Genomic DNA, 8076 nt, shown 5'->3' with positions numbered 1-8076 from the left:
TAAATTAAATTAAATTAAATTAAATTAAATTAAATTAAATTAAATTAAATTAAATTAAATTAAATTAAATTTAACCTCCTAAGACCCGGACTCTTCCAGGCATGCATTTTTAATTTCCCTAATTTCCCTAATTTTTGTTTCTAAGAAAAATGAGAGCCACATATTAGGATATTCATATAAAATTTCGATAGAACAGTAGTAGTATAATGTCCTCCTAAGCAATGTTCCCTCTAAGCTGCGTGCATGAGCAATTGCGCACTGCTGGCACGGTCTCTGCACAGAAAATCTGCGTTGTGCACAAAAAAAAAAAATCTAACCTGAATTGAAATTAAAATTAATACTTTAACAATTCTGTTTTGCAGTGTTAGTCAGTAAGTGACTGGCTGCTCCCGTATGGGATTACAACGATGCCACCTTATCCCATAGTCCAGCCAATTCACATTCGTATATAGGCAGCTAATCAACGTGGTTGACAGGCTATGACAGCGTCCTTATGTGCTGACACCGGTGTTTTAGCTAGCAAAGCAGCGTGGCTGATATGGAGTGACGCCACGCTAATGACAAATTGTGCAACCATTGGAGATGTGAGCAGGACAGACGGAACAATTGATGGAAAAAGTGTGGACTTTATACCAGTTTTTAAATTGTGTTGATAGGCCACGTAAAACCAGAGTTATGATAAAAAATATATGCAATGTTTGGTTTTCTTCCTGAATACTATCATTGTTTATATTTACTGCAGGAAGAAACGGTAAAAAGACCTTTTATAAGGAAAGCGCTTGAAAGCACTCTCCGCCTGTGAGCAAAAACAACGCCCAAAACCCCCACCCTTTCCTATTGGTCGAAAAATGTACCATGTCGACCAATCAAAAAATGATATGGCAACATGGCATTTAGATGTTTAGGAAGGGGGGATGTTTTAGGAATGACGGTGGTGTTTTGAGATATGAGACATTTGCAACGTTTAGCGCAAATCTTGTGTAGTTATGTGTGTAGTGTAGTCAATAGTTTGTGTGATACATCTCCTGTTGTTAGGCCTGCAGGTATCAGACTGTTCTCCTTTATCTCATAGTGGACAGAAATTATTTTTGGAGTGGCACAAATAATTTATGTGGCTGACAACAGCTGATTGTTCTGTAAATAGTTTGAAACGTTTGTTTATAAAAACGCCTTGGCTGCATTTTTAGGTAAACAGCTGCAAAAAACTTTGTTGTTTGCAAAACTCAGTAACTTTTTTGAAGAAATAACTATATAATTAATTGGCCAACATTGGTCATTATATACTGTATTTTGCAGACAGAGAGTTAAAGGACTCTCTCCCAGACCACAGACTCATACTCATAATCCAAGGCAGAGCTTTTTTACTTCCAATAGTGTTAACATACTACACAGGTCATGAACAAGATTTTTTTTTAATTTTCATTGTAAGTGGGCTAAAGCAGTTAATTAAAAGTAGTCTAACATAAATGTAAACGCTGTAATTTGATTATTTTAATAAACCATGTAACTTGGATGGATTTTATGCTGGCGTGACCACAGTGCACACATCTGCTGTTGCTCACAGTGGTCCAAGGGACCGCTCAGGGAGTTTGTGTGTTCGCTCAGACACATGAAAAATTAGAGGGAACATTGCTTGTAAGTGGATATCAGGCCCTTGTAGAGCAAAGTTGAGTATTTTGGTCTAAGTAACCCAAAATGTGATGTCCACATATGCAGTGTAGGGACTAACACGTTACAGTAACTACGTTATTACTGTGGTAACGAGCACGGTAACTAGTTATTATGCCAAAATCAGGAACACGTTAATCATTACTGGGATTTAGATAGGGTCGTTATTTCTTGCGGTGGCTATCGCAGAGATTCCACAGAGGCCAGCAGGTGGATGAGGGAAAGGGGAGGTAGGAGGAGCAGAGACCCGAGGTGGCCGCAGGTCAGAGTGTCAGGTAAACTGAACTTCAGGTAAGAAGTTATGACCTGCAGTCTATCTGGGTCAGATATAAACCAAGTTTAGGTGTAGTTTATTTTTGTTATGCTGACTTTTTCATACTGCGTACTAGCTAGCATGATGGAGTTTCTATACAGCTGGGTGGGTGCAATGATGTTACTGATGTTGAACTTTATTTTGTTCATAAGGTTAATTATTAGAGTTGCCAACCGTCCCCTAAAAACGGAATCGTCCCGTATTCAGAGAAAATATTATGCGTTTCGTATTGAGCTGAAAAGGAACACAGTTTGTCCCGTACTTCAGCTACAATGAAAAAGACACAAAACTGGAGTTATTCTGTTACGCTGCACAGCTGCCTCTTCTTCTCTCATCCTCTCACCCTCCCTCTCCTGTTTCTACTTCAATCATGAAACTGATAAATGATCAGCTGATCGGCTTTTCTCTCATGTTTGTTTATCGCCCACTTTGCACCAGAAAGAAGAAACCAGCGGATGTCGCGCTAAACAACAGTAGCATGTTTCAGCTTGATCAGCTGTTGTTAGAATTTATTTAATATTAATTTCTAGTATTAGCTGATGTTTGCTGGAGCCACAGCTGTAAAAGCTGCTGGTCATGATGTCGGTTTGGATATGTGGTGAGAGGGAAACATGAAGATGAAACCAGGAGATGTCCTTACTGAATCATCAGAGCTGAACAGGTGATGGAGAAACAGGTTTACCTTTTAGTTAACATGAATGAGTTGAAGGGAAGTTATGAACTGTTTCTGAGAGACAAATAACACCAGGATCCTTTTTTTACGTAGCTGACAGCTGGTAACTGTGCAGGGGCGGGTCTAGCAAAGTGTTGCCAGGGGGGCCAGGTAGGGCATTAACAGGGAAAGCGGGGCACAAAGAAGTACTTTTCTTTCTTATTCTCATTTAAAATATCTAGCTTTTAAAAAATAATTATCTGAATCTTACAACAAACAATTGATAGATTGATACATATATACCATCAAGACAGTGTACATCACTGTCACAACAGCGTTTGTTTTCATTCAAAGGCTTTATGATTTTTCCTATAATGGCGGGCCGGTCTCTAGTCAAAACGCCCGGGATGATTTTTTGTCCCAGTCCAGCCCTGTATGCAGCTCATCTGCAGTCTGGTGTGACCTACATCTTCCTATTCGGAAGGCAGAATTTCTGAGTTCTGAGTACAATTGAAAGCACCACGACTGCAGTTTTCGTGTTGGATGTAAAAAGCGCACATGACGCTGTGACGTAGGCTAGAATTATGGCGGCGGTCAACGACGGTCCAGGCGTGGGATTTCTCTCGTGGAAATATGCACATTATCTTTTCCTTTCTATTGGTGGCAAGTAAGCAAGCTAGAAGGCTGGCAATCTTGCTGGGTATCCAGTTACGGAAGCAACACATTAACAAGAGAATTCTGAGTAAAACCAAAGTTACTTTCCCTAGTAACTAGTTACTTTGAAAGTAGCGAGTAACTTGAAGTAACTGAGTTACTTTTGACAGAAGTAACTAGTAATGTAATTAAGTTATTAATTTAAAGTAACTTACCCAACACTGCACATATGTGGACGCTAGGTCCTAGGAGGTTAGCATAATACAAAATATGCATTGTTATGACTGTTATTTCGTCTTCCCATCATCATTATTATCATTAAAAAATATATATAAACATTTATAGTTTATGTGTTATTTATATTTTTAAAAATAAACAACTTGTGTCCATAACTATGTTTTGTTTGTTTGCTTGTTTGTTTGTTTGTTTATGTTTTTAATTAGTGTTTTTAGTATTATTTTTCATAAACATAATAAAAAAAATCTAAAGTCCTGGGAGTTTGAGGGTTTGGTGCAGTATCTTAGCTGTTACTAGGCCTGTGCTCTTCTGGACAGAGACCTCTGATCCTATTTGGACTTTACCTTCCACATCTGCTCCAGTTGTTCCTTCTGCCCCTGGTACTTTCTCTCTCTCTCTCCGTGGCAACAATTTTTTTTCAGTGTATTATGAATACATGGAAGTGTATATGTATAAGTGTAATGTTCTCCTGTTTGAAGTTGTGTATAATCCATATTATTGGTAGGTATAGCATATGAGATATATTGTGTATTATGGTATGCTACTTTCACTTTAAATCAGCGGTCCCCAACCCCCGGGCCTCGGACTGGTACCGGTCCGTGAGTCGTTTGGTACCGGGCCGCGAGAGTTGGGGGTCAGGTGTGAAATGTATAGTTTTCAGGGTTTTTATCGGTTTTCAGCGTTATTTTGTTATCGTTTTTATCGTTTACTCGGTTTTCCTTGGTCTTTTCACGTGTGTTATGAATAAATTTGATTTTTTTCGGTACCGGTACTAGTTTTATTTTGTTGTATTTATCCGCGACACCTTAAAGGCCGGTCTATGAAAATATTGTCAGGCATAAACCGGTCCGTGGCGCAAAAAAGGTTGGGGACCGCTGCTTTAAATGAGTGATCACTGTCTATGTTACACCTGCACAGTAAGCAGCAGTCTGCTACAGGTCTGTCATAAAAGACAGTGACAGAAATGCGCAATGTTACTCATGTAAACAGAACATTAGAAACAAATCTAAAAATAATCTTGGTCAGATTATGAGATAGTGGGCACAGCCTTGTGCACAGCCACCATGTCTTTTACACAGAAGAAGAGAGACAGCCAGACTGAAAGATACTCTTTGTGGTCATCTTTTTTTTTCCCATTTGGTTCTGCCTTTTTGGAGTCATTGTGTAGCTTCAGTCTATGCAACCAGTTTGTATCTATTCATCTACATTGATGTGCAGCTTTAATCAGAGGTTAAAAATAGATCAGTGAAAAAGCACAAGAACAGTGAACATTAGTAAATGTGATGCCCATGTACTCACCAAGTAATTCTGACCAACTTGTTTTTCTTTGCTGTAAGTCCCAGAAAGCTGTCAGTGATGCTGAGGAGAGCGACGCTCTTCATCAGCCGCAGTCTTCCATATGAGGACATCATCACTTTACAGGCTGTGTGTGTTTATGAAGCTGCTTGGAGACCAAAAACATGTTTACGTGACCGACAAAGAGAGGTTTGTTGCTGCTGCTTCTGGGCAGTGTTGTGTAGATAATAAAGTTTGTTCAGTCACTACGTGAGTGTGTGTGTGCATGTGTGATCTCAGGTTTCATGGCTTTTACTTAAATTACACAGTGTAGCATGCTTGTGTAACACACAGACACACACAATAGGTCAATTCAGCAGACTGGGACCACACCCAGAATATTCTCAACACCGACTTTACTAATTTTAACCAAGTCTTGCTAATCAGGTCATGATCCCAGACTACAGCTCATTCACCAAAAACAGCCTCCTACAGCAGAGCAGTATCAGTTACCATCAATGAACTGAGCAAAGACGTATCAGAGTGAACTTCCAGAAGAATCGTTTTGAAACACGTTTTTGAAGGAAAGTCAACACTGCTCACCATTAAAAATGGAATTGAATTTGGATCATTCAAAAATAACTGTCCAAATAAGTGCCCGTATTTGTTTCAAGATGGCTGTTGATTCATTGCGTCCAGGTGAAGTGGTTTGATCAGATTGAAATGGATCTCCTGATTATCTGCTATACACTTCTAAAATAAATTAAATATGAATCCCTGAGTAATTTGACAAGGTTTGCAATAACACAAAAGAACTTGTACGGCTTTCTTGAGAATAGAGAATAGAGGTACTTTATTTATTTATTTTGTTTCACACGTGGTACAGCAGTAAAGAGAAATAAGAGAAAGAGCAGTAAAAAGCATATCAGGGTGTCAAACTCCAGTCCTCGAGTGCCAGCGTCCTGAAACCTTTCCATCTGTCCCTGCTGCAACACACCTGAATAAAATTAGTAGGTCATTAGGAAGACTATAGAACTTGACTGCATGTTGAGGTGGCATGCACTCCCTAATCCTACTCAAGTAAATTTAAATAAATGTAAGTGTTTGGAACAATGTACTTACAAAGTACTTTTATTACTCCATGTTCATTCACTGATGAGCTGCTGTAACATGAATCAAATGGCTGAATTGTAACCTCAGCATGCAGTCAAGTTCAAAAGTCTTGCTAATGATCTACCAAATTTATTCAGGTGTGTTGCAGCAGGAACACATGTAAAGGTTTCAGGACACTGGCCCTTGGAGACTGGAGTTTGACACCGGTGACATAGATATACAGGGAACCAAGTGAAGGATGCCATTGTTAGAGGTAGAACAAAATATTCTTATGGCTGTTGGGATAAAACATGTGCACAGGTAATGGTAAATGTTTAAAAACGGTAGAATAATGCTAAATATTTAAGAAATGCTGCGTGAATCTGTGGAGCTGCTTAGCCAACGCGTGGCTGCCATCTAGTGGTAAGGCTCTTATTGTGAAGGTGAGAGCTGTCCGGAAGCCACGGCCTTATACAGTCATTGTTGTGAACCAATGACTGTATAAAAGATGGACGACGCGACACCGCCTCTTACCATTGTGCAAAAATGAAGCCAAAATATCCCGCTTGTGGAGGCTGCCATCTTGCAAATTTGGAGCCAGAGTCTGCGCAGTAGTGACTTGAGGTGGAGCGACTGTGTAACACTCCCGCCCACACACCCGCTGGACGTGACCGCAAACACGCCCCTCTACACTTTTTACGCAGCACCTGTGGTTCGAGTTTTTTTGCTGGTTTACCGCGACTGACGACTCGTTTAATTAAGGTAAATACAACCATGACACTGATATATATATATATATATATATTTATTTATTTAAAAAAAAAAAAAAAAAAAAAAAAAAGAAGACACACAGCTTATCATCTTATAGTTTTAAAACTGCTCTGTTGTTAATTCGTTTGCTAGATTAGCCGCTAGCATACGCACTGTGTTGGAGGCTTGTTGCTAGCTAGTTAGCGATGCTACACACCTGTTACTCTAATAGTCTGTGTTATTGAAGGATTCAGCAGCACTTATGTTTTTTTTATCCATTTTTAGACAGCGATGAGATCATCTGCACACCCCACAGAGGCCCAGAGTTACTGTTAATATCAAAAATATAATGCTGTCCTTTGAGATTTTAACATTTAAGACTGTGAGTGTAATGGATCTAAAACTGTTTAAATCTCTAGTCTACAGCCTGGTAACATGGAAACTTTAAAAACAGCAGCAGAAGGTTTCAGTAGTGTAGTCTAATGTGTTCTTTTCATTTAATAATAGAGTCCATATTATGTATAACAGCTACATTCACCCTGGAGAGAAACTAGTGAGGGAGACCATCAGGACTAAGCTGGGTTTCTGGGTCCAGAGGTTTGGAGAAACTTCTCCCCTTTCTTTCATCACAGCTGTCCTGTGCCAGAAGTTCTGTTGACCCACTGAAAGAGGCATCATTTAAGAAACACCAGGAACACTGAAGCTCATCGCATTGATCAAGCAGGACTCATGATCTTCACCAGCAGCTCCCTCACAGGGAAATCTTCAGAGCTCCTCTGTAGGCCCGCCCCAGAAGATGGATAAACCCAGCATTTCATGAACACTGTGATGGAGACCTTTGCTTTGTGTAATGTTATAAATACTCGGATACTCCCCAGAGGCTCTGGACTTTTACATAAAGATATTATATTCAGTCCTGTAGAAAGTTATATATTTAAAAATATATGATCCTCTCTGGTTACTCTGGTATGAATAACTCTGAATCACTTTATGGTAAATAACCCACTATGTGCAAAAAACTGTGAAAGAATTCCAGATGACAAGTTTGTAGTTCAACATACAAGTAACGACCTTTGACTTTCATCAGGTTTTATTTAATTGTGTTAGAGAAACTCAAACGTGCTCTTCATGCAGCTGAGTACATCAAGTGTTTAAAATGGAAGCTGTGCAGGTCTGAGATCAGCAGCTTTGTGAAACACCAAACTGAGGTCCTGTTTATGCTGATATATAGTGACACAGTTACAGGTGTGATTAATCCTTTTGGTTTTTTTTGTGTTTAACTTTATCAGTAAAACAGCTGCAGCTTTCACTGCAGCACATGTGGTACTTTAACCTTTGTACTGTTTTCATCAGTTCATTTTGCAGTTAACATGTGAACATGTTGGATGATCTGTCTGCTGTCACTGGGTGGTGCTGAGGTCTGAATCTGAGGGCA

The sequence above is a fragment of the Perissodus microlepis genome, chromosome 17 (genome assembly GCF_051167445.1).
Source record: "Perissodus microlepis isolate ML-2025 ecotype Zambia chromosome 17, ASM5116744v1, whole genome shotgun sequence".
NCBI classification, from domain to species: Eukaryota; Metazoa; Chordata; class Actinopteri; order Cichliformes; family Cichlidae; genus Perissodus; species Perissodus microlepis.
The sequence above is the reverse complement of the archived record's forward strand: the minus strand, read 5'-3'. Positions refer to the sequence as shown.